Genomic DNA, 27,970 nt, shown 5'->3' on the forward strand with positions numbered 1-27,970 from the left:
CAGAAGAAAGAATTAGTGAGCTTGAATACAGGCTATTTGAAAATACACAATCAGGGGAGACCAAAGAAAAAAAGAATAAAAGAGAATGAAGCACACCTACAAAATCTAGAAAATAGCTTCAGGAGGGAAAATATGAGTTATTGGCCTTAAAAAGGAAGTTGAGAAAGAGATATTGGTAGAAAGTTTATTCAAAGAGATAATATTAGAGAATTCCCTAAATCTAAAGAAAGATATGAATATTAAAATATAAAAAAAGTTATAGAACACCAAGCACATTTAACCCAAATAAGACTACCTCAGGTATTTAATAATAAAACTCCCAAAGGTCAAGGATAAAGAAAGGATTCTAAAACAGCAAGAGAAAAGAAACAGATAACATATAATAGAGCTCCAATAAGTTTGGTAGCAACTTTTCACTGGAAGCCTTACAGTCCAAGAGAGAGTGGCATGACATATTTAAAGTGCTGAAGGCAAAAAAAAAACCAAAAAAAAAACACACTTTTATCTTAGAATACCATATCCAGTGAAAATATTCTTCAAGCAAGAAGGAGAAATAAGGACCTTCCCAGACAAACAAAAACTGGAGGATTTCATCAACACCAGATCTATCATACAAGACATGCTAAAGGGAGTTCTTCAATCTGAAAGAAAAGGATGTTAATGAGCAAGAAGGAATCACCTGAAGGTACAAAACTCACTAGTAATAGTAAGCATACAGAAAAACACAGAATATTATAATACCATAATTGTGGTGTGTAAACTACTCTTATCTTAAATATAAAGGCTAAATGATGAAACAATAAAATAACAACTACAACAACTTTTCAAGACATAGACAGTACAATAAGTCATAAAGATAAGCCACAAAAAGTTAAACAGCTGGGGGACAAAGTTAAAGTGTAGAGTTTTTATTAGTTTTCTTTTTGCATATTTGTTTATCCAATGAATATTGTCATCAGTTTAAAACAATGGGTTATAAGATGGTAACCTCAAATAAAAAAGCATACAATAGATACACACAAAACACACACGCAAAAACTTAAATTATACTACCAGAGAAAATCACGTTCACTAAAAGGAAAGCAGGAAAGAAGGAAAAGAAGAAGAAAAGACCAGAAAACAGATAACAAAATAGCAGAAGTAAGTCTTTACTTATCCATAATAATATTCAATGTAAATGACTAAACTTTTCAATCAAAAGGTCGCTGAATGGTTGTAAAACAAGGCCCAAGAATCTGTTGCTTACAAGAAAACACACTTCGTCCAAAAGATATACATAGACTGAAAATAAAGGGATGGAAAAAGATATTCCGTCTCACTAGAAACCAAAAAAGAGCAAGAGTAACTACATTTATATCAGACAAAATAGATTTCAAGACAAAAACTGTAAGAAGAGACAAAGGTCATTATATAATAATAAAGGGGCAAATGTAGCAAGAGGGTATAATGATTGCAAATATATACGCAGCCAATACTGGAGCACGCAGATACATAAAGCAAATATTATTAGAGCTAAAGAGAGAGGTAGACCTAAATACAACAACACCTGGAAACTTCAACATCCCACTTTCAGCATTGGACAGATCTCCCAGACAGAAAATCAACAAAGAAACATCAAATTTAATCTGCACTATAGAGCAAATAAATCTAATAGATATATAGAACATTTTATCCAAAACCTGCAGAATACACATTCTTCGCCTCAGCATGTGAATCATTCTCAAGGATAGACCATATGTTAGGTCACAAAACAAGTCTTAAAGCATTCAAAAACTTGAAATAATATTATGCATCTTCTGTGACCACAATGAAATAAAACTAGAAATCAGTAACAAAGAGGAATTTTGTAACTACACAAACACGTGGAAATTAAACAATATGCTCCTGAATGACCAAAGGGTCAATGAAGAAATTAAGAAGGAAATTGAAGGCTAGTGTAGTGGCTCACATCTATAATTCCAGTACTTTGGGAAGCCAAGATGGGAAAATCACTTGAGCCCAGGAGTTTGAGACCAGCCTGGGCGACACAACAAGATCTTGTCTCTACAAATAACAAAAGAAAAAATTAGGTGGGCATGGTGGCATATGCCTGTGATCCCAGCTACTTGGGAGGCTGAGGTGGGAGGATCACTTGAGCCCAGAAATTTAAAGATGCAGCAAGCCATGATCGTGCCACTACACTCCAGCCTCAGTGACAGAGTGAGACCCCATCAAAAAAATAAGAAGAAAAATTTCTTGAAACAGATGATAATGGAAACACAACACACCAAAATCTGTGGGATACAGCAAAAGCAGTACTAGGACGGAAGTGTATAGCTGTAAGTGTCTACCCTGATAAAGAAGAGAAACTTCAAATGAATAACCTAAAAAGTATGCTAAGAAACTAGAAAAGCAAGAGTAAACTGAACCCAAAATTAGTAGAAGAGGAGAAATAATAAATAAATAAATAAATAATAAATATCAGAGAAAAAATAAATGAATTTGAAATGAAACAAAAATAATACAAAAGAACAACTAACAAAAAGTTGGTTTTTTAAAAAGATAAACAAAATTGACAAAGTTTTAGCTAGACCAACAAAGAAAAAAAATGGGAGAAGATTCAAATAAAATCAGAGATGAAAAAGGAGGCACTAAAACTGATACCACACACATTCAGAGGATCATTAGTATATACTATGAGCAACTATATGCCAATAAACTGGAAAATTTAGAAGAAATAGGTAAACTCCTAGACACATACAGCCTACCAAGATTGAAATATGAAGAAATCCAAAACCTGAACAGATGAATAACAAGAAAAGAGACCAAGTCATAATAAAAAGTCTCCCCGTAAAGGAAAGGGTAGGACCGAAAGGCTTTATTGCTGAATTCCACCAGACATTTAAAGAACTAATACCAATCCTACTCAACTATTCCATGAAATAGAGGAGGACAGAATACCTCTAAACTCATTATATGAGGCCAAAACTAGACAAAGACACATTATTCAGCATAGTACTGGAACTCTTAGCTAGATAAATCAGAAGTAAAGAGCATTCAAATTGGAAAGGAAGAAAAAACTACACACAAATCAAACCCACAAATTATTCTTGTTTGCAGATGATATGATCTTATATTTGGAAAAATCTAAAGAATCCCCCAAGGAACCTCAAAAATCTACCAAAACCTAAGGAATCCACCAAAAAACTATTAGAACTGATAGGCAAATTCTGTAAAGTTGCAGCATACAAAATCATCATACAAAAATCAGTAGCATTTCTATATGCCAGCACAGAAAATAAATGCTTGAGGGGATGAATACTCCCTTTTTCCATGATGTTATTATACCCATTGCATGTCTGTATCAAAATATCTCATGTACCCCCTAAATTCATGTGCCTACTATGAACCCACAAAATTAATTTTAAAAAGCTAATACAGTACAACCAAGATGTGCAAAGGATACAGAGTCTTTATTTTCTTATTCTTATAAACTCAATCTCTTCCAGATTAAATAACCTGTCTGGTAAATGTTCAGCATTTCAGACTTCCTTCCTCTCTCTTGCTTCTACCAAATATGTCATCTTGGTGTACATGCACTGATGCACCTTCATGGTGGCAAGGGTGGGGGGCATCTGGGATGTCAGTCACCATCTGAGCTCTGGCTGCTTCCGGCCTAGGATAACAGTCTAGTTCATGAAGTGGTATCTGCTAAAGTAAAACTAGACCTGTCTGTCTTTGGAGATATGCTGGCATTCACTGCTGAGGTCAATAGCAGCAGCCAGTTCTCTCTGATCTTGAACTCTTAGATCTCCCACTGTGCTCTTTCTCTAGTCTCCAGGCCTCTATACAATCTAACCCTACCATCTTACCTCTCAGACCTCTTTCCTGTCATTCATCGCCATGCCCAATCTGCCTCCTTGCTGTTCCACCTCCTGACCCCATCGCTGTTTCTTGAACACACCTAGAATGCTCCCATCTCAAGGCCTTTGTACAGCTATTCCTCTCTCTGAGAGTAATGGCTTGCTCCCTTGCTATATTGGAATCTTTGTTCTTTCTTTGTGACACATTCCCTGACTATCTTATTTAAAACTGAACATCACTCCAGAGCTCCCATATTGCCTTCCTTGCTTTATTTACTTCTTTTTTTTTCCTTTTCTTTTCTTTTTTTCTATTTTTGAGACCGAGTCTTGTTCTGTCGCCCAGGCTGGAGTACAGTGGCACAATATCTCGGCTCACTGCAACCTCCATCTCCCAGGTTCAAGTGATTCTCCTGCCTCAGCCTTTCAAGTGGCTGGGACTACAGGTGCAAGCCACTGCATCCAGCTAATTCTTGTTATTTTTTTGTAGAGACAAGGTTTCACCACATTCCCAGGCTGGTCTCGAACTCCTGAGCTCAGATGATCCGCATGCCTTGGTCTCGCAAAATGTTGGTATTACAGGCGTAAGCCAACACACATGGCCCTATTTACTTCTTTAGTCCATTAGATTAGATATCACTTGCCTGAAAAATCAGGTTAGCCATTGTTTCAAATGGGCTACTTATCGTCTAATATTTCAAATGTCTTATTTATTTGCATTATTTATTGTTTGTCTCTCTCCTCAAGAATGTAGGCTCATTGTAGATATTAGGGTTGGTAAATAGTGCAGAGGACTCAGAATTATTGTGGTGTTTGCTCCAAGACCTTGGCATTGAATGAAGTGCAACAGAGGTCTAAAATAAGGTCGAGCAGTGAATGGTACAATAAATGAAAGGATTTAAAGTTGGAGGGAGTCAGCAACAGACTTCCCCCATCCATTCATGTTCTCAATCTTTTAGATTTCCATATTTTCCCTCTTATCAGTCTCTACTGGCTTTCATTTTAAAATTCCAAAGGTGCTAAAAACTGACAAAGATGTATATTTTTGGTCAAAAATGTATGAAGTGCCTACTAAAATTTTTGCACTAGTGAAGGTAACACTAGCTGCTATAACAAAAGTACTCCAACTATATAGAAGTTTATTTCTTGCTGAGACTACCAATCCCATGTGATGTACCCAGCTGGCAAATGGGTTTTTCTACACAGGGATTTAAGGACCCAGACATCCTCCATCTTATGGTTCCACCCTCGCTATCAATTACTCAGCATCCATGTGTGAGGGAAAAGGGAAGGTGGGACAAATATAACAGATGTTCAACCACCTTGACCACACACATCACTTTTTCTCACATGCCATTGGTCAGAACTAGATCACAGCACAACTGGATGCAAAGAGCCAAGGAAAATGTAGTTCTTGCCTGGGTTTCTGTTTTCCTGTGACGGTTCTCTACCACGGAAGGAAAAGCATAGAACTTGCTGGACAGTGAGCTTCCTCTCTCATGCCTGCCATATGCCGTACAAGCATTCTCACATTCATCACTTCATTTATTATTAGAGCACCCTTAGAAGGTATTATTATCACCCATTATAGCAACATTACACAAAACAAGAGACTGACACTCAAACAGGCAAACTGACTTCCACAGGCCTTAGAACACTACTTTCTTTGTGGAGATTTGTGTTTTTAATACAGGCTTTATTGCCATATAATTCACATACCATACAATTCACTGAATTAAAGTGTACAATTCCATGGTTTTTAGTATATTCACAGAGTGCAACCATCACCATGATCAATTTTAGAACATTTTTATTGTCCCCAAGAGAAACCTTGTACTCATTTTACCACCTATCCTCTCTACCTCCTTGTAGCCCTAAGCAATCACTCGTCTACTTTCTGTCTCTATAGATTTGCCTATCCTGGATATTAAATATAAATGAGATCTTATGACTTGTGGCCTCTTGTGGCTGGCTTCTTTCACTTAGCATAATGCTCTCAAAGTTCATTCATTCTTTAGCGTGTATCAGTACTTCATTTATTTTTATTGCCTAATAATATTCTACACTTTGTTTACCCATTTTTGGCTATTAGGAATAATGCCACTAGGAACATTTGTGAAAAAGTGGCTGTGCCAGTTTACAATCCCACCAACAGCGTACGAGAGTGTTAATTTCTCCACACCCTCTCCAATATTTATTATTATCTGTCTTTTTCATTTTGGCAAAATTTACATTTTGAAAGATGACTGTTTCTGGCAAATTCCAGGCTTAGAAATTATGGTTCAGTTACCCCAGTAAGAATCTAGACAAGGAGTGGCAGGAAAATGTTTAAAGGATGGTTTGTCTTTTATACTCTTTCTTCCAGATACACCTGCCCTAATCTGCTGGTTTTACTTCATATTCCAGATTTTTCCTGATCATCCTTTTCTTGATACTCCACGATAGATACTGGGGTGCAGAAGTTTTGAGCCATTTGTTTTGACCCAACCATTTTGGCTCTGTGGTTGTTCTGACCTGAGAATCTTTTGACTCCTGGGTTTAAGAGTAGAAACCACTGCATCAGAATTATACTTAGATGGATAAATACTCATTTAAAAAATACTTTTAGTTCTAATTTCTATTAAGCTACTTTAATTTCTTGATAAAGTTTTTGTATTCCAAGGCACTAAAACATTTCTAATTTTTTTTCCATTTTGACTTAATTTACTGAAATTCTTTTCATTGGAATCAATTATTTTCCACATAAGGTTTAAATAAAAATGTTTTCAATGTGGGGATTTTTTTGGTAGTGTTCATATTAAATTTTTACTGATTATAGTTTCTGCAATTACAAATTTTCTGTTATGGTCATTATTTGTACCAAATTCAATTGTCTTGAGTCAAATTATTCATATTAAACTTAGTAAAAAAGATTGGATTTTTCCGTCAATTTGAAGGCAATCATAAATTTTAACATGTTCCAATTTAGCTGTTCACAGTTTTATTTAGTATTGATTACTTCTCCCAAGTCTAATTTTTTCCTTTTCAATACTTGCATGTTTCAAGACAAGCATCAGCATAATTCTTCAGTCAGGTTTTCCTCTCAAACGTATGTTACCATGTGTTCTTTTAACTGTTGTCATTGTCTTTTGTGCTGATCATTTCTACCAATAATATTCGGTATGAATTGGATAAAGGACTAATTATTGATTTTTTTTTTCCTATTTAGCTAATTCATAAGAAAACTGTATGGTTTCCCCCGGCTGTGTCACTATTATTCTGCTGTCTGAAATTTCTCTGTATTGATGACCTAATTCTTCAACATATTTCCAATCAATTTGTGTGTTTAGTACTAACTGCCCATGTGCATAACAGGGCAAAAAGCAAATGATGGGATCAGAACATTCTTGGGAAGTCAGCCAGAGAAAGATAAACATCACATATTCTCGCTCATATCAGAGAACTAAAAATAAAAAAAACTGGAAAGTTGGGGACCTAATTCTAATAAATTTCAGCATTTGGCTATTAAAGAATGTATATACTTGGGGTCAAATGTTCCTGATTCAAGATATGCTAGGCATTAAAATAACCCAGTGTTACAAAATTAATCTGGTCAATCTGTTCTATACCCAACTAATTGTTAGAATTAACTGAGGTACTTCTTTTAAACATACACGTTCCTAATTTACCCCTTTCCATATCTGTCTGTCCGTGGCTAGCAAGCTGTCACTTTATAGGCTCCTAGCATCTGTAACATTTTTAAAGTTCCTTCAGTAATTCTAATGTCTATCCACAAAGGTTTGTGAGCCTCCTGGACTAAGCCATACTAGTAGGAGGCTGTTCACATGGATCATGCATATGACCGAATCATCAGGTAATCTGATGGAGTGGGTATGAATGTCAGTCTATAATTCAACACAGGAAAGAAATGGAACTTTATTTTCTGTGATTCAACTTATTTTCTACTTTTGAGATGCCCATCTACCACAGAGAGGAGAATAAGTCCAAGTTAGCCCAAGGTGTCCTTGTTTTGTCCCAGGATGGGTATGAAGTAGAGAGATAGAGAGGCAGTTTTAGTGACAAGGCATTTCAAGTGGAGGGCTGTTGTGTCACCTGCAGAAGCAGATGACATAACCCACCCAAACCCATGCAGTTTGGATGCCAATACTGATGATGCCACACACATACATCAAAAGAGTATAAAAATGTTTATTACTTACATAATTGAAGTATCTGGGGACAACAGGGCAGGCCTCTCAAGAAAGTCTGAAATTAAAGAGCAAAGAAAGGAAACTGGCCTTGGTTTTTATGATAGATAAGGAGTGGGGCGGGGGACAAGAGTTCCTACAGGGCAGGCGATTGTGGTTTGGCCGGTACCAAAATTGAAAGCACAAGGCTTTCTTATCAGCTCGTCCAGATGTGGGGCAGAAGGGGAGGAGAGAGAGATGAAGCTTAAAAGCTGTGAGCCGTTGAATATTAAATTATGGAGTCACACGCTTCATCACAAGGGCAAATGCCCTTGATTTTATTTGTCCACACAGAAATTCTCTGAAGAAACCAGAAACCTGACTGATCCTAGGTCTTTCATAGTAATTATTATGGTGGTTAGAGTTATGAATTAATTACAAAGTCCCAAGAACTGCTGTGCTTTATGTGTATATTTCATTTAATCTTGACTGTAATCTTATGAGACAAGTACTATCATAATTCCACTTAATAGATGAGGGAAGTGAGGCACAGAGGTAAAACATCTGCCCCAGCTGGTAAGAGGCAGAGCTGGGATTCCAACTCAGGCTGTCTGGTTCAGATTCTATACTCTAACCTTTGCATTACACCACTGTTTCCTATCTTCTTGGTCCTTCTCATCCTATCACTACATAATATAACTGAGCTGCTTTGGTGCATGGTACGTTCTTTGAGATGGTCTCTACTTCTTTTTACTTGGGACTCTAATTCTGGAGGCAAGGCTCAGGGCCCTACTCTCCAGAAACAGACTGGCCAGCATTCTAGAATAAATCAAGTGATACTTTCCAGTTGAGTAATTTAAGACAATTTCATAAAGAAAATATAGAAAGAGTTTTGGAAAAGCAACAAGAGATGAGATCGGGAGCCATCACCACCCTACACCGCAACCTGAATGAATGAAGGGAGGAAGTGGCCCAGGAACTGAGAAAGTGAGCTGTGTGGAGAGTGCCCTCTCAGAGGAGCTGTGGCTTTCTGAGGAAGAGCATAGCTGTGAAGGCCTGGGAGACATACCCTGACCTGACTTTCTTCTTGTTCTCCAGATCTCTTGCCGGTGACTTCTACTGGCCAAACCCAATAGAAAGATGGAGGATCAGAGAATTGTTTACGCAGTTTATATGCATCAGCTCTCCTGAGGCACCAGGTGGGGTGAAGGACAGAAAGTATCCTGGGGAAGTAAAATGGAAAATGTCCATTGTAGGCTTATCAATATCTATGCTTTTATCCATCCACCCTCCTCCTCTTTTTTCTATCTCCAGTCCAGGTAAACACACACACATGCACACACAGACACACACACACATTTGGACAGGAAGCTGGTAGGGTCAGGGAGCTCTTTCTCTCTCTTTACCCCCAGGCCCTCTTTTGTCCATTTGTTAAGAGCCTACTCAACTGCAAATTCAAAGTAGCTCCCATATATTGGCTTAAACACAAGATTGTGTCACATGACCACCCAGGACTAGATGAGTATGTGCCCAGCAAGTAGTTTTAGCTGGTATAATTGGAATTCTCCTCAAAAGGACAGAGGAAATATATATTAGGTAGGCAGCTATCAGTGCTTGGCATTCTTGCTATTTTATCTATATGAGAAATCCCCTCTGTTCCCTTAACTGCTCAGGCCTTTGGAAATCAAACCCAGAAGGAGACTTACAAGCTTTCTGATATATGATATATATATATCAGAGATATGATATATATATTTCAGATATATATGATATATATGATATATATCTCAGATATATATGATATATATGATATATATCTCAGATATATATATTATATATATGTATCTCGTTGATGTAGAGTTGAATACATGACTGTGTAGCTAGTCCCTATGTCTCAGAGCTTCTTCCAACTTGGTATGACTATTTGATCATCTCACCAACAGATTGGTGCATAAGTGATGTGTGCCCCTTTGGTCTGGGCCTTAAGACACTGGACATATGCTTCTGACAACTTCTTCCCCTTTTTACAGTTTAAAAGCTATCTATGATCAGCTTTGGCTATGCCGTATGGAATAATAAACCAACAAGGTAACGTATCACTAAATGTCCTCATGGATGAAAGACATGCCCAAATCTGGATTGTTAAACCCAGCACTATTATGAGAAAGGCATAAGAACTTCTTTGTTCTGTAAGCAACTGCCATTTAGGGTCCCTTTGTTATATTATTTGTCCTATCTAATACAGCTTCTGTCCCAAATACGCTTTTCCAGGATGGTAAGTGCCTTATGCAAAGCTGTGCTGAGTTTATTTGTAATATTTTCCCCAAGCTCCACAAAGTCAGTGGTTGTGAATTCTTGCTTCTCATGTCTACTTGACATTTCCTATTTTCTGAGAATTTTCTTCCTTCTTCAAGCACTGGTTCCAGCCCTCTCACCCCCATCCATAAAGTTCAGATGGACATAGAGGGATTGTTCTTGTGAATTATCACTATTGTTTGGGAAATCTAGATTTTATCAACAATGAAGATGAACAATTAGGAATTAGGTCATGTGCAAGAGGGATATGGGGGAACAGCCAAAGGAGACTATGACACGCAAAGGCCACAGTGGAAAATTTTCACCACCTTTTCTGTAGATCAGTGGGGAGCTTGATTTGTCATTTAACCAAATCTTGATTTGTTCTCAAGACTATACCACTCACTCAAGACTATACCACTCACTCAAGACTATACCACTCAAGTGGTATAGTCTCAGGTTCATTGGTGATGACAGCTATCAGGGCTTTTTCAAAGTAATTATACCTCCCTTTCCTGTCTTTCTCATGAAATTTTGCCAAATAATTGAATTTTAATGATTTCTCAAGTGAGGGTGCAGAAAAAAATTAAAATGTTACAGAGAATACAATGAATGATTGTCAAGGTAAGTACTGACAGGTGATAGGGTTTGGCTGTGTGTCCCCACTCAAATCTCATCTTGAACTGTACTCCCATAATTCCCACATGTTGTCAGAGGAACCCAGTGGGTGGTAGTTGAATCATGAAGTCAGGTCTTTCCCATGCTGTTCTCACTATAGTGAATAAGTCTCATGAGATCTGATGATTTTATAAGGTGGAGTTTCCCTGAACAAGCACTCTCTTTGCCTGCCACCATCCATGTAAGACGTGACTTGCTCCTCCTTGTCTTCTGCCATGATTGTGAGGCCTCTCCAGCCATGTGGAACTGTAAGTCCATTAAACCTCATCTTTTTCCCAGTCTCAGGTATGTCTTTATCAGCAGCATGAACACAGACTAATATAACAGGAGAATAATCAGAATGCCCTGGACAATGCCTGGATAAGACTCTGCCTGATCTGGGATTATGCCAGAAAATAAATCCCATTTTCTCCCTGAGTTTACAATGAATGGAGGCTTGACATCAATGCGTTTGTGTAATACTTGTCCATCTTCCTGATTTTCCCAGAGGAATGAAACTATGCAAAGAAACTTAAAGAATAAAAATTTGGGCTAAAAAATAGGATAAAAGACAAAGAAAGATATGATGGTCTGTGACTCTTAAGGTTCATGTGTCTTGAGCTAAAAGTCTTGTATAGAGGTTATCCACATCTAGTAGCCTGCTGATTATTCCAAAGATTTTGAGAATGTTAACACCTTCATGATGTTATCTTCTGGAGGATTCCAAAGCAGTCTCAGTTTTAGATCTCCTTTGACATATAAGTCCAGGAAATTGATATGTCTTTTTAACTGGGAGACAGAGATTCAAGAGTTGATTCCCTGGAATTTTACTGCAATGTTTGTGGGTTAACAATAGTAGACATCATTCTTTCCAATGAAGTTTGAGGACAGTCTTATGTTGGTGTTATTTTCTGTAAACCAAGACTTAAAGCTGAAGGTCATGTAGGAATTCCTGTAGTTTACCATTGGGAAAAGCTGCTTGGACCTATTAATTATAAATTTCTGCATACTGAATTAACCTCCTACAATCGTTTGCCATATTGGACTGTAAAAGTGCAGTCAAGAACAGGAGGTGAGATCATTAGATGCATTGGGCATTCAGTGACCAGTTCATATGGTGATAAGTCTATGAACTCCTGTTAGAGTGACCCTAATGGCCAGGAGAGCCAAGGGCAAAGCCTTCAGCTATGGCAGCTAAAGTTCCTCAGATAGTTTTACATGTTTCAGCTGGAACCTGTATCACTAAGCAAATTGGTGAGTATTGCCAAGTGGAAAACACAAAGTCTAAAACTATCTTTGCTACTATCAAAGCAGCTTCTTTATGAAAATGAGAGGTTTCTAGCCAAACAGAAAACAGAGACATAGTAGTAAGGACACATTCATAACCACATAAGGTGAGTAATGAAATGAAATCCACTTTCAGATTCAAGTTCAAAAGGGGGTCTAAAGTTTTGGCTTGTGTCCATGTCCCAGCTTTATAATTTCCCCGAAATGGCAGGCTTGACAGACGGGAAATGCACCAAAGATGTGCTCTACAATCCTATTGAAGTATCTCCACCAACCCTTATTTATTATAGTTTTTAAATTTTCCTTTCCATGACGGGTGCATATAACATCTTTTGGGAGGCCCATTTCAGCATCCTGAGCAAACCAAGAGACCATATTGGTGCCATCACAGCTAACTGAGATGGGAAAACAATTTTATCTTTTCCATTCACTTCTTCGGAACCAAGTGTTTGATACTGGAGTCAATTCAAGACCAGATGCCAATAGTCAGGAGTTACTTTTGGCTTTGAATCTTGGACAGCCTGGAAGTGTTAAAGCAGCTCGTTTAGTACTGCATAGTAATCTGCTCAAGCATTAGCCTTTGTTTCTTGAGTCTGCTTTTTACTATGGACTCAACCTTAATATAGCCAATTCCTTTGGAAGAAACAAGGCATCTAATAGGATTTTTATGTGACTGCCATGTTTAATGGGAATACCAGATGCAGTTAAGAAACCTCATTGTTCCCAAAGCATACCAAGATTCATGAACCACCCCAAAAGCATATTTGCTATCTGTATAGACGTTTGCTCTCTTATATCTACCTAACAGGCAGGCTGAAGTAAGTGCTACAATTATAGCAACTTACAGAGATTTGGCCTCTTTGGAAGGATAATATCAAAGTAAGTCTGAATGGGTTTTGATTACATGTGCTTGATAGCCTCCTTGTTCAGTTCTCGAATAGACTCCATCCATAAACACTTCTAAATCTGGGTTGTCTAAAAGAATTTTAAAGAGATCAGAGTAAGGCCAGAAAAACTGTTGCCTAAGTACATGGCAGTAATGAGATTCTCTCTCCTATGGGAGAGAGAGAAAGCTTGGGGGTTTTAGGGGATACAGAGATGAATAGAAATATGTATGGATGAAAAGAGAAAAATTTCTCAGGTTAATCTAGAAGCAAAGAAGCATTGGGTGTTTTCATTATGAGTAAAGTCTGAATGATATGAGGGACCATAAGGTTAAGGTGGAGATCTTAGGACTAGGTCAGCAGAAGCCTCATTTAACTCTGCTGTTGTTGCCACTACACACACAGAGCTAGGCTTCTGCCATCAGCAAAGTCAGAGGTTATTATAAATGTCAGATGTCTGATACTTATTGTACTGTTAGGTTAGAACCGCAGAAGCTTCTTCATATCTTTCATGTGCAAAGAGAAAGAAAGGTCTACGGTAACTGGGAATCCTAAGCATAGGCACTTTTGAAGGATATTTTTTAAGTTACAGAAGGCTCTAGTGAGTCTGGCCCAGATAAAAGCTCAGATACTGGGAAATCAATCTATGCCAAGATCAAATAATTTTCTTCCATGAATTTTCAGAAAAAGGCTCTCTACCTCACATTTAAGAGTGGCACCCATTTGCAAAGTAGGTCTTTCTACAACAGATCCTACAGAGTGAAATCACTACACAGAAAAATATGTTGACCAGTAAGAGGAATATTTGAGATTCCCACCACTGAAAAGTTTGGTTGCTCCAAGGAAAGAATGATGGAAAGTTGGCAAGGTTTATGGTAGACTGTGCAGTCCTGGCAGCAACTGAAAAAGGAACTTGCTAGGTTTTTTTGCAATTGCTTGAAAAGTTCTCCCTTTTGTTTTAAGGGCAATTGTGGACAAACCAGAGGACCCACTTACTCAAAAAGGGTCAATCTATCACACAAAATTTGCTCATCTTTTAAGATTCTGCCTTGCAAGTGAAAGTGCAGCAAGTGTTTTCCCAACATCCTTTTTCTTATGTGCCTTTTTCACAGTGTCTTTGTCTAGACTAGCTATAGAGATGTTCCGTTTATTGGGTTTATCTAATAGTTTAATCTGAAGACCTATTAATTTGGTCTGTACATTTTTTTCTGAGTCAAAGTATTTTCACAGTGCTCATCAAGCTCTTGTAATTCAGAGATGTGGCAGGCTGCATTCTATCTTGTTTTCTAACTAAACCTGTTACCTCAGGTTTAAGACCATCAATAAAGAAGGTGGTTAGGGCAGTTGTCATGTCTTCACTCTTATTGATGACATAGTATTCTGAGAGGTGGTAATTAAGCTGTCTCTGAAATCAGGAATGAATCTATTTTTGCCCTTCTTACCTAACTGGATTTTTTCAGGGAATCTTACACTATAAATTCCTAAGACAACATTTAAATTCTGTCTTTCCTTAGGAGGGATTGGAAAGTCCTTAGCTACATTATAAAAATCTTGACCATTTCCATTTCTATTGAAATATATTACAAAGGATATTCTCCAGTAAGAGGGCTATATTTAGCAAGAGGCAGTAGAGGATAAGAAAGGAGGTTGAGAGAAGGTACAGGGGAGGGAGAAAGTTGAAATACAGGAGACTAGGAGGAAAGCCAATGCAAAGATGGGTTAGAAGAGGAAAAATAAGACTTTAAGTTTAGATTTTAGATTATCCCTGTTTCTACTAGCTTTTTCTAAGGAGCTCTTAGGAGAAGTAATTTTAGAATTTTGCTGTCCTTTAGAGTTGTTTTTTCTTTTTTTTACTTTAAGAGACCTCTTCATACCACTTAAAAACACTGGCCATTGAATATTTGAAATCTTTAAAAGGTTCCATACAAATGGATTATTTTATTCATATCTCAAGTTCCTCAAAGTGGCCACTAAAGTTCTAATATTCTTGAAAAAATCCTGCCAGAGTTTTCAATGGCTGGTGCTATTGGCTCTATAACATTAAACCCATATTTAAATGACCTGAAAAACAAACTCTCCTTAATGCTATACCAAGCAAATTTCAATGAGTAGAATAAATCAAACCAATAGGTGTATAGCAAGAACAACAAAGAAAAAAATAATAAAGGCTCGGGAGATACTTTAAGGCCAAGAGAGCCAGGCACTGGTCTGGTCCACGGAAGACTCACTCCTCTTTTAAGTGACCCAAGCTAAACAATAGAGTCTAAACAGCAAAACTATGGAAGAAAATCAACCAAAGGGTCAACAAGTCTTCAAAGGAGCATTCTAACTTGGAGAAGGATGATAGAAAGTTTTGCATGGCTTTAGCAGGATGAAGCTGGCTGAAGTTCAGCTAGACTTAGCAGAAGGGGGATTGGCTGAGGTCCAGGTAGTTTCAGAAATAGAAATAGAGGGATTGTTCTTGTGGAGTAAAAGCCATTGTTTTAGCAATCTGGATTTTACTGAAAGGGGTAAATAGCAAGAATCGGGGGTTACAGTCATGAGCAAGAAGGAATAAGGAAAGACAGTTGTGGAGTAAGGGTAAGGCTACAAGAACTTGTAAAAGCCACAGTGGAAAATTCTCAGGTCACAAGCAGTTAGCTGTCTCTCACATACAATAGCAGTAAAACTTGTGTTTTCCCAGGGGACTTCAATGTGTTCATTCAAAGTAATTTCCAACAAAGTGACAACGTCAGTGTGGGAAATGTCTTGTAGCAGAACTTCCTTGACTAAGCCTTATTAAGCTTCTGAATGAGGCTGTAGATTGAAGGATTCTGGGAGAATAGAAGGAACATTTCTTGTGATTGCCCCCTCCTCTTTTTACATGTGAAAACTCAGATTTGCTCAGAATTAAGCAGAGTGAAATTGAAACGGAAAGAGGTAAATCCAATGGATCCCTTTCTCCATACTACTGCATATCCAGATAAATATAAAAACTTCTTAGAATTTAGCAGTATTCTCTTATTCTATCAAGAGATCCCAGGATAATAAAGCATAATTTTGAGAAAGAGAATTCACAGTACTTAGATGTTTGCTTATTTTGGTTTAGGGGAATGCTGACACCCTTGAAAGATCAGCCATTAACTATGCGACATTGGAATACAAGTCAAGTGGGAAAAAGCATTGGTTCTTCTGACATAAACTTCAGCAGCATGTAACTTTCTTACAACACTTCAGCCTTTTTTTCCCTTCCTATCTTGGATAGAAATAAGTAAAAAGATACGACCAAAAGAAGTAATAACATTAAAAAGATTTTTCAGATGCTTTAAAATTCTGGGAAGTATTCAATTCTTGTTAGATCTAAGGTTGGAATTAGTCCACTTATTTTTTTTCTCTGAATCATACAACTGGTTCCTGAATTGAATGTTCATCCATGCCCTGTGAACAAGTTCCACCACAGTTAGAGGTGAAATTATTGGAGAAGTTTCCATAAATCTGAGTCACTGAAGGGAAATAATGTTATTTTGGTCCTTTGCTCCTCTTTATGATTAAAAAAAATTGTAAGAAAAGCCTCGTTTTTGCCCTAAATTCAAAGCATGTTATAACAGTTATGTATCTTGGCAAAACTGCCTCATTTAAGGAACTACTTATTCCAACTTTGAAACAGATGTAGGGTAACATGCTGTAGGTGTTACGTGTCTGTACTTAAGAGTCTCATGAAATATAAAACCCATCCACTATTAAATTTAAGTTTTATTTGAGGTTTATTTGAACTTGTTTTCAATGTGCGTGGAGTTTATAAAAAGGAACTTTGTACAAACCATTCATTTAATTGCTTTTGATTGCTTTGTTGGTTCACCATGTACCAGGCATGACAGTGTTTTGTGTTAAGAAAGTACGGTATTGAAACAGCAGAGAAACTATTGTCATAGTTTAATACAGAACTTGTCAGGGCCAGTACACTGATATTCATTATTTCATGCAGGTATCCCTGAAAATGCTTTTGATTAATCATGTACTTTTTTGCACCATTTGGTTCTTTCAGAATGTACATATTTTTTCTCTTCATTTGCCAGTTAATTACTACATTCTGTTGAGGGAAGTAGTTAGAACAACATTTTTTAGTTTACAGTAACTTTTTTCAGAAACATAAACTATAGAAATTCTTTAATTTTCAGTACTATGCTTTTAAAATTATAGAGAGACAGTTACCATTTTCTGTACCTAAGAGTTTGCTTAAGAGAACTCAATTTAACAACACTATGTCAAGTAAGCATCTAGCATTGTAATGAATTTCATAGATATATTTTTTCAAAGATAAGATTAGCTTATCAGTTTTTTCTGACAAAGATACTTAGAAAAAAATACAAGAGAAATTTAAAAAATAAGATTTTAAGAATGTGTTAAACTGGGAGTTTGGTTAAGCTTTATTTAAAGTTGTTACATAGATAAATTTTATCTTCCATTGCTCTCCTTATCTTTCTTAGTATCATTTTCTCTCAATTGTGGATACACTTGTATAAAATTCTATAGAGCAATTCACACTGAGATACTCTTGATTGAAATCACTAAATATTCATTGAACATCTCCCCACTGACCTAACACTGTGCTTGGGACTATAAGATTGCCTTCTTTAGTCTTCAGACTATCCCCCAAAGTATTGGCATTATCAGCACACTTGTCAGGAATAGAGGATCCCAGACCAACTAAATTGTAATCTTCATTTTAACACAATTCTTGAGTGACTTGTAAGCACATTGAAATTTGAGACACAATGGTCTAGAGCAGTGATTCTTAAACTTTAATCAGATTCACCTGAGGGGTTTGTTATGGGTCTATACTTGAAGAATCTCCAGTCTAGAAGTGATAAAAGAGGCCAAAAGTTATCTTTGTCTTTAATAATTGTATTATATAGCTGAGAAGAAAATTTATCACACATCAAATAATTAGAGAGCAATTGAATGCTTACCTGTGTGGCTTTGAATTTCTCTTTTGAGAAGGGGAAGATTAATGTGGTGTTAGATTGTCAGGAAAAATCCATTACCTGAGAAAGTTATGGTACCACAGATGGAATTGAGAAAGGTGGAAGTATGGCAAATTTTTAAGAGAAAAAGATATGTTTAAAGAGGCTGATAGGCCATCAAAGAAAGTGCATACCTATGGTAGCTGGAACTACATGAGCCTAACACAGCTAAAGCTAAGATTAAAAGTCTGTAAGCATCTTGAGGGCAGGAACCTTACCTTGTTCACTTTTCTATTTTCAGTACTAATGATGTACCTGACACACAGTAGGTGTTTAATGTTTTCTGTGGACTTACTTAATAAATCAAATTAGATGTGATCCTTAAAGCCATACCTGTTATAAATATTCTCACTCAGATGCATTTAGCCTTTGAAAGAAGACCACAGCCATAACCAAAAGGCTTAACCTCAAATCAGAAATCTTTAACCGTGGATTTTCAGGTCCCAAAGTAGTCAGAAGAAAAGTACTTTTGGTAGAAGATATTTAATTTATGGCACAGCCTATAATGAAGCTAATATATAGGAAACTCTATATATATGCATTCTAGTTGGTTTTTGAAAATTGCTTGTTATTCGTTATCTTAGAAAAAATATTGTTAGCAATCTTAAACACCCCTGAATGCCTTTTAAAATGAAATTAAACTTTATTATTTTCCCATTATCATTATCAGAATGTACTAGGTACTACTGTATGCAAAGTCTCTTCTATGCAAAGAAAAACCTATTTACTGTAGGAAATTTTATAGAGAGAAACATGCTATCTAGCCAGTTCTTCTATAAGCAGCTATCATATCTCTCAATTTCCAGTCTTTATTTCTGGAGCCCAGTTTATATACACAATGTTGAGTTTGCTTTACTGCTACCATTCACAAAGAGAATTTATCTACAGTAAACTGAAGTCAATGTCAGGTATTCTATTTCTGTTATCTCATCCTTTGATTTTAAGGTAATATTTTACTGACTTTGTGATCTTGTAATATGATCTGACATTGCATCTGGGTCATTCAAAGTATCTAAATGATGAGACAATATGTGATTCAGCTTACAAAAGAGTAGGAAAATAGGCAAAATGAAGAGAGAATCATAGCATCTTCTCTCATTGATACATGACAGATGAATCACAAAAAATTTCAAAAAGCCAGCTTTTATTTATGTGCTTCTTCCATATGTATCATACTTTACTGTTTTATAAGCCTGCTGTAGTATATAAACAACCTGTGTAAAAGTTCAATTAAACTTAAATCTCTTTCTAGGGGTTTCTGAATTGGTAAACAGCTTTTTTCTCTACCCTGTTACAATGAGGCAATTTTAACACTTACAAATACCTACCATATAAACCCCACATAAATATGAATGAATATCCCCTGCTACCTTCTGAACCAGACTCCCCCTTTCCTATTGCTTGGGAGCGATTACCAGAAAAAGCTGGGGCTCTTAAATACTTTATAGTGTAAAGATAAAAAAAAATTTAAAACTTTGGAAAATAACAGTAGCCTAGGGCAGCTAACTCTGTTTTCTTCATAAGGATGACATTAATCATAGATTCACTTAGATTAGGAAAGCATCTTCTTTCTAAAATGTAAACACTATTGTGAAGGTTATGTGACTATTTGATAACTGCATATTAGTGTAACTTGTTTAGCCCAATTGCTTTCCTTTTAACGATGGATAAGGTGAATTGCACTCAGCATTGGGAGTTTTGACTGGATTAAGGGAGGCAGGTAACCATGGTATATGGGGCCACTGGGGCCATGGGAATCAAATATTAATAGCACATTGCAGTGAAGCACTTCTTAGGGTAACAAAATTATGAAGGATTGGAACTAGACAGCAGAAGAGAGATGTACAAAGCAAGGTGAGGCCAAAATTAAATTTCATGTGTTTGTAAATTTTGTTTTGTTAATACAAATATAGGAAAATAAATTTTTTTGTTTTCTCCTTCACATACCCCCAAAGACCTTCTCTCTTTGGATTCAGAAGTGTGGTTAGTATTCATTTAAAAAATTGTCATGTCTATCTTTGGTTGGTAAGTTTTTAAATGTTCAATCAATCATTTTGAACTTGTATTTCTCAACAACATGCCCATTCTCTATCTTAACTACTTTATGTACAAAAAGCTCCCTTTCCACAGTATTTTTAGTTCACAGTATAATGAAGTGATACACATGGAGGCTGGGAAGATAGTTGTCTGGATGTACATACATTTAGAAACTTCAAACCCCCATGACAACTGTAAGGATTTTAATAATAAACATCTAGTTACAAAACTGATAAGATTGGGCTCTACCATGAGTTTTCCATCACTGCCCAAGGTCACCAGAATAGTGTGATGTTTCCAGTCTAAGCCCTGAGGTTATAAAAAGTTTCAGACTTTTAAAATGGATTAAAATAAGTTGCATTGCTTTGAAAAGTAATTTAACAGGAGCCAATTATACATGAGATAAGTTTCCTTCCCAGTACCTCACCCCACTCCCACCCCTGAAATATATTGAACCAATCATTTTACTCAAAGAGGTGTTGGTGTTATTGAAAATTGACTTAACCCCAGGGGAAAACTAGGTATAAATTTTGTTCCTCTGAAAATCAGAAGCTCATTTTGAACCATGTTAGATGATCCCACTACACCATACAGAATATCTTGCCTATGGCTCATTGCCTATTACCGACTGAGTTTAGCTGAATCAAAGAAACTGAGAAAACCCATTCTTGCTGTGTTTGACTTAAACATAAAGAAAACTAGGAGCATTCATTCAAAGATCCCAGAGCCCAGAAAACAACTATCTGCTGTGTAGAGTGTATAGATATAGATATGACATATTTAAAGTGTGAAATACAACATATACAGTCATACATCACTTAATTATGGAGATACATCTGAAGAAATGCCTTGTTAGGTTATTTCATCCTTGTGTAAACGTTATAGAGTGTATTTGTACAAACCTAGATAGTATAGCCTACTATACACCTAGGCTATATAGTATATAGCCTGTGGCTCCTAGGATACAAAGTTGTACATCATGTTACTGTTCTGAAGGAATACTGTAGGCCATTGTAACACAATGGTAACTATTTGTGTATCTAAGTATATCTAAATATAGAAAATGTACAATACAATACAGTATTATACTCTTACAGGACTACCATTGTATATGTGGTCCATCATTGATCATTATTGTTGTTATGTGGACCATGATTGTAATATATGTTTTAAGTATAAAATCAGATTAGCAAATACAACTATGAATTCTCTGTCTTAGAGACTATTTCTGGTTTACCAAGCAGCCTTCAAACTGGATGTACAAGACGCATAATTAGTTTAGCCAGCTGGCCATTTGGGCTGTCTCTTCTAGTTTTGACAGGCTAGACCAAATAATTGTTTCTGAGAAATATTTCCATTGGCATGTGCTATGCCTTTTTTTTTTTTTTTTTTCTGAGACAGAGTCTCACTCTGTTGCCCAGGCTGGAGTGCAGTGGCACAATCTCAGCTCACTACAAAGTCCGCCTCCCAGGTTCAAGTGATTCTCCCGCCTCAGCCTCCCAAGTAGCCCGGATTTTCAGGTGCACGCTACCATGCTCAGTTAGTATTTTTGTATTTTTAGTAGAGACGGGGTTTCGCCATGTTGGCCAGGCTGGTCTCAAACTCTTGACCTCAGATGATCCCCCCACCTTGGCCTCCCAAAGTGTTGGCATTACAGCCATGAGCCACCGTGCCCAGCTACTCTATGCCTGCTTTTTTTTTTTTTTTAAGCTATTTGGTATGAAAACAAGTTGAATGTTATATTAGAATATCATTTGATATGGAAGTTTTCAGGACACATAATTAAATCATATCAGTATGCTACAGGAATACATGATTACATACCACACAAACACACACACACACACACACAGAGTATATTTTAATGTGACTGAGGTTTAGAACTACTATAGCGAGTTTCAGAAGCACACATTATGTTCAAGGGTCGAGTATACCTGGGAACATGATATTCCCAAAAGAAATGTATTTAGCTTCCAAATGATCCATTAAGAAAGTTATAAAGTACAAGAAATGTTTCCAACTACTGTTTAGCAAAGACTTTAGTAGTTGTAGGTGAGTTCAAATGACACTAGTGTGTAACTGTAATGAAAGTGTTGTGTTCCATGACCTTTTGCCAAGGTCATTTATATTTCATTTTGTTAACCATACTTTTAAGGATTACCCAGAATTTTTGCTTTATGCACTTACTTCCCTCTCTTCAGGAAAGAGGCTAATATCTCATGTATCCATATATTCTCTTTCACCTAATCTTAAGACTATATCAGAGTTAACCATAAACTCATCTCCTATTATTGGGAGTCACTATGTGTAAAAGATAGTAAGGTTGATTCGAACTGCCAACATTTAAAATCATCTCCAGGTCATTTATTTATGTGAGTTCTTTGGAGCTAATTACTAATAGCTTTTTATTTTAAAAATCTTTGTCTTTATTATCAACTAAATCTTAAACCTCACTTCAGGGTTGTTAGAATTTTGTAATTTGACCCAACATTTGCTCATCCGTCTGGGGAATCCCAATGAACATATTATTTTTTGTTATTAAAAATGACTGGAAATTCCCTCCTAGGGAAAATCACAAATCTCCATTTAGCTAAGGCCAAAAGAATTTCAATATTATTTACTTAAAATAAAAATGACAAAGGATTCGCGAGTCTTACGCAATAACAAATTGCCAAAAATGTTATTACAAGCAAACTGGCTTTTAAATATAGGAAGATGGCTTTCAGACACCTTCCTGTCTAGTTGCTCTTTCTTCTCTGTTTCCTGTTTCAGAAAACAGTACTTCTACTTCAGTTACCCAAGTCAAAAACTTGGTAATCTGCCATCCTTTGTGCTGCCCACATTTCATCTTCAGGTACCATAGTTTCTATCTGCTAAATATTTCTGGAATGTATTCACTAACACAATGTCTATTCAGGTCATCATTGACTCTTACCTGGGTTACTCCTCCAGTTTGCTCTGTCTCCAGGCTTTATACCTTTCAGACATTCTCCACATATTAGCTAGAATAGTCTTTCTAAAATAAGTCCCATCATTTTTCTTTTCTGCTAAACAACTATTAAAGGATTGTCACATAATCCTTATAAAAGCCAAATTTCTTAACATGGCATAAGGCTCTGTAACTCTGCCTTCTTCCACACACTCCAGCCTCATCCCTTGGCTCAATTCTCTCATTTCCACCTCCTCTTCCAACTGTATTTCCTTGATTCCTCTAAATTAGGTTAGATGGCCTGTAAAACAAAACAAAACAAAACAAAAATACTAATAGTGGGGTGACAACAACCAGATGGCACAACAGAAAGCCCTAGCTCACTCTTTCTCCACAAACACATTGATTCAGTAACAATTCAAGTACAAACTATCTTTATGAGAAATCCAGAACTAATTGAAAGGTTCCTGCACCCTGGGAAAATGTGAAACCAGACTCCCTAAAGCCAGTAGAGAGATTGGGGACATTTTCTTATCAGAGTCCCTGCCTTGCCCTGGTACAAAGCTCTGTGATCAGAAAGAGACTCCTAGATCTTAGTTTCATCCAAGGGAAGGAGTAGTTGGTTTACATATCCAGCACTCCAACTTTTCTGGAGGGTTTCTGCAGATGACTAGCTTCTATCTTGCCAGCCTTGAAGCTCTGATTGGTCTGGCACTGTCTAGCCACCCGGGGAAATAGAAATGGCAGCTTAGGCTGGTAAACACTATAGACCCTCCTCCCTGCTAAGCACAGGGCAAGTAGACAAAAATACCCCACGTCTCAGCTTCCCTCTGGGGAGAGCTGATCCATGGTTCTAACTTTCCAGTTTATCCAAGGCTACTCAAAGAACTGTCATCTAACTTGCAAGTCTTGGAGCTCTGATAAGTCTGGTCAGTCTAGCTACCCAGGGGAGAACAGAGATGGTGGTTTAGACTGTAAATGCCATAGTCCTTTTCCCCTAGCTCAGGAGTACACTAGTGGACAAAATTCTCACCTGTCTATTTCCTTCTGGGGAGGTAAAAAGTTTGTATAAGCCCCCAGAATCTCTGGCCAAGATGACTGGTGGGCATCTTCTCCTGTATGAGGCCAGATCATGAAGACTCAGAGAGGTGCTTGTTTTGCCTAATGCACAGACAACACAGATAATCCAAAAACAGAAGAAGAAGAAGAAGAAGAGGAAAAGGAGGAGGAGGAGGAGGAAGAGTAAGAGGAGGAGGAGGAGGAGGAGGAGGAAGAAGAATAACCAGGCAAAGATGTTCCAAACAAAGCAAAAGATAAATTTCTAGAAACCAGCTTTAATGAATTGGAGTTATTAACTCACAGAGAATTCAACATAAAAATGCTGTCATAAAAAATGCTCACTGAGGTCAAGAAAACAATGCATGAAAAAAGTAAGAATTTTAACAAAGGGATAGAAAATACAAAAAATACCAAACAGAAGTTATGGAGCTAAAAAGGACAAAAATTGAACAGAAAAAATGCACTAGAGGGATTCAACAGCAGACTACATCAAACAGATGAAAGGATCAGTAAATCTGAAGACAGATTATCGAAAATAATTTGGTCAGAGGAGCAAAAAGAAAAAGGACTAAAAAAGAGTGAATAAAATGTAAGGAACTTATGGGACACCATCAAGCAGTTTAATATATACATTATGCGGTCCAAGAAGTAGAGAGAGAGCAAGAAAGAAAAAGAGAGCTCACTCAAAGAAATAATGACTGACAAATTCCAAAATCTGGGGAAGAAAATGGACTTCCATATCCAAGAGGCCAAAGAGACACCAAATAAGACAAACATAAAGAAATCCATATTAAGACATGTTATCATCAAATTGTCAAAAAACAAAGAGAGAATTTTGAAAGTAGCACAAGAAAAGCAACTTGTCCCATACAAGGGAACCTCCATAAGAATATCAGATTTTCATCAGAAACCTTGAAAGCCATAAGAAAGTGAGATTATATATTCCAAGTGCTGAAAGAAGAAAACAGAAAAACGCTGCAACTGTTAACCAAGAATACTATACCTAGCAAAACTGTTTTTCAATAATAAAGGAGAGATAAACCCGTTCCCAGGCAACCAAAAGCTAAGGAGGGTCATTATTGCTAAATCTGCCTTACAAGAAGTGCTCAAAGGAGTTCTTATATTTGAAACAAAAGGATGGTAAACAACAACACAAAAACATATGAAAGTATAAAATTCACTGGTAAAGGTAAATATATAGACAAATACAGAACACTATGTTACTCTAATGGTGGTGGGTAAGTCACTTTTAATTCTAGTAGAGTTAAAAGACAAAAATAGTAATAATAGAAGAGGAGAATTCCTATTTTCTCTCTATTCTACTTTACTGTTCACACAGGACACTTTTGACACCAGATGTAGGTTTCCCACACCAAGTAATTCTGACACTAACTGCCTGGAGTTAGCACAGATCCCATAGGCTAAGGGCTCAGTCCCACAAGACTACCCATTCCCTTCCCACTTCAGATGCAGATCACAAGGCTGTTTCTCCAGGTAACTGAATACTTGTATCTGACTTGACTACAAATCAGAGGTTCCCATGACCCCCCTCCTCAGGCTTGATCATTTGCTAAAACAGCTCACAAAACTCAGGAAAATAGTTTATTTACTGGATTACTAGTTTATTACAAAAGATATATTAAATAATACAAATGAACATCCAGATGAAGAAATACATAGGGTGAAGTCCAGAAGGATCTCAAGCACAGGAGTTTCTGTTCCCATGGAGTTTTGGGGCATGCCACCTTGCTGGCACATAATATGCTCTTGTTCACCAACCTGGAAGCTCTCGGAACCCTATCCTTTTGGGTTATTATGGAGGCTTCAATTTGTAGTCATGATTGATTAAATCATTGGCCATTGGTGATTAAGTCAATCTCTAGTCCCTCTTCCATTTTCAGAGGTTGGAGTAGAGATAAAGTTCCTAGTCTCTAATCACATTGGTTTATCTGATAACTAACACTCGTCTAAGGGCTTGCTAAAATCCACCCAATTAACATAAACTCAGTTGTGGTTGACAGGGCTTGTTATAAATAACAAAAACGCCTCTTTTACCTTTATCACTCTGGAGCTATATCAGAAGCCAAGGAAAAAACCCAAATATTATAACAAAAGATGCTCAGGAAATTGCAAGAGTTTTAAAAGCCATGAGCCAAGAACTGTAGACAAAGATCAAAGCATGTATCTAATATTGTATCATAATAACTATAAATAAAAAATGTTAAAGATATACAATATGAATAGAGGTAAACTGTGACATCAATAACATAAATTGGAAAGGGAGAAGTTAAAGTATGGAGTTTTTGTAAGTAATTGAACTTAAGTTGTTGTCGGCTGAAAACAGACTGTTATAACTATGAGACAATTTATGTAAGCCTCATGGTAACCACAGAAAAAAAAATCTACGAAAGTTTCTTTCAAAAAAGAAAGGAATCAAAGCATATTACTACAAACAATCAACAAAAAACAAATGAAAATGGCAAGAGGGAGAAATCAGACAAAAGAACTACAAAACTAACAAAAGATCTAGCAAATGGTTATAGTAATTTTTTTCAATGAAGTTATTTTAAATGTAAATTAATTAATTTCCTCAGTTCAATGTGGTTGAATGAATAAAAAAGAAATCTTACTCTATGTAGTCCATAAGAAATTCACTTTAGCTTTAAGAACACACATAGGCTGAAAACGAAGGAATCAAAAAAGATATCCCATAAAAATAGTAACCAAAGGAGAGCAGAAGTGGCTATACTTTTCAGACAAAATAGACTTTAATTCAAAAATGCTTACAAGACAATGAAGGCCATTATATAATAATAAAAGGATCAATTCACCAAGAAACTATAACAAATATATATGCACTGAACATCAGAGCACTTAAACATATAAAAGCAAACACTGATACAACTGAAAAGAGAAATAGAAGCAATACAATCATAGTAGGAGACTTCAACAGTCCAGTTTTGTTAATAGTTGAATAATCCAGACAGAAGATCAAAAGACTTGAATAACACTATAGACCAAATGGAACAAATATACACAGAATATTTCACCCAACAAGCATTCTTTCTAAGGACACATGGCTCTTTCTCCAGGATAGATCACATGTTAAGTCCCAAAACAATTCTTAACAAATTTAAGAAGACTGAATTTCTGACCACAATGGAATGACATGAAACATCAATAGCAAAAGGAACACTAGAAAAAGTACAAATATTTGGAAATTAAATAACACACTCTTGAACAACCATTTGGTCAAAGACAAAAAATAGAATATACCTCGAGATAAACAAAAATAAAAACACAACATACCAAACCCTATACAGCAAAAAAAATTAATGAAAGGGAAGTTCATAAAAATAAATATACACAATTTAAAAAGGAAAGATCTCAAATAACTCAATTTTATACCTCAATGAACTAGAAAAAAAAGCACAAACTAAGCCTAAATTTAGCAGAAGAAAGGAAATAATTAAGATTAAACCAGAAATAAGGAAAATAGTGAATTAAAAAATGAAACTAAAAGTTGGGTTTTTTGAACAAATAAATAAAATTGACAAACACATAGCTAGACTAGGAAAAATAGAAAGAAGACTCAAATAAATAAAATCAGATAAAAGAAGGTACATTACAACTGATGCCATAGAAATAAAAAGGATCATAAGAGACTGCTACCAACAATTATACACCAACCAATTGGAAAACCTGGAAGAAATGGATAAATTCTTAGAAACATAAATCCTGGCCAAGCACGGTGGCTCACACCTGTAATCCCAGCACTTTGGGAGGCTGAGGCAAGTGGATCACGAGTTCAGGT

General features: G+C 36.5%; 1 protein-coding gene across 8 annotated transcripts in view; it reads right to left on the reverse strand.

Annotated features, from left to right (window-relative positions):
- The window catches only part of TSPAN8 (tetraspanin 8), a 293,681-nt gene that overhangs the window by 108,566 nt on the left and 157,145 nt on the right, over positions 1-27,970 (reverse strand). For 6 of the 8 annotated variants that reach the window (XM_054526571.2, XM_054526566.2, XM_054526562.2 and 3 more), the window contains 2 exons: positions 9,075-9,228; positions 8,039-8,084 (listed from right to left, as the gene is read on the reverse strand). The exons of 1 other annotated variant lie outside the window; for it this stretch is intronic. The gene's annotated coding sequence lies outside the window, so the exon portion shown is untranslated. Of the gene's footprint in view, positions 1-8,038; positions 8,269-9,074; positions 9,229-27,970 lie in introns of those variants that run through there. One more of the 8 variants, XM_054526572.1, reaches the window with a different exon arrangement.

Source organism: Pongo abelii, chromosome 10, assembly GCF_028885655.2.
Source record: "Pongo abelii isolate AG06213 chromosome 10, NHGRI_mPonAbe1-v2.0_pri, whole genome shotgun sequence".
NCBI lineage: Eukaryota > Metazoa > Chordata > Mammalia > Primates > Hominidae > Pongo > Pongo abelii.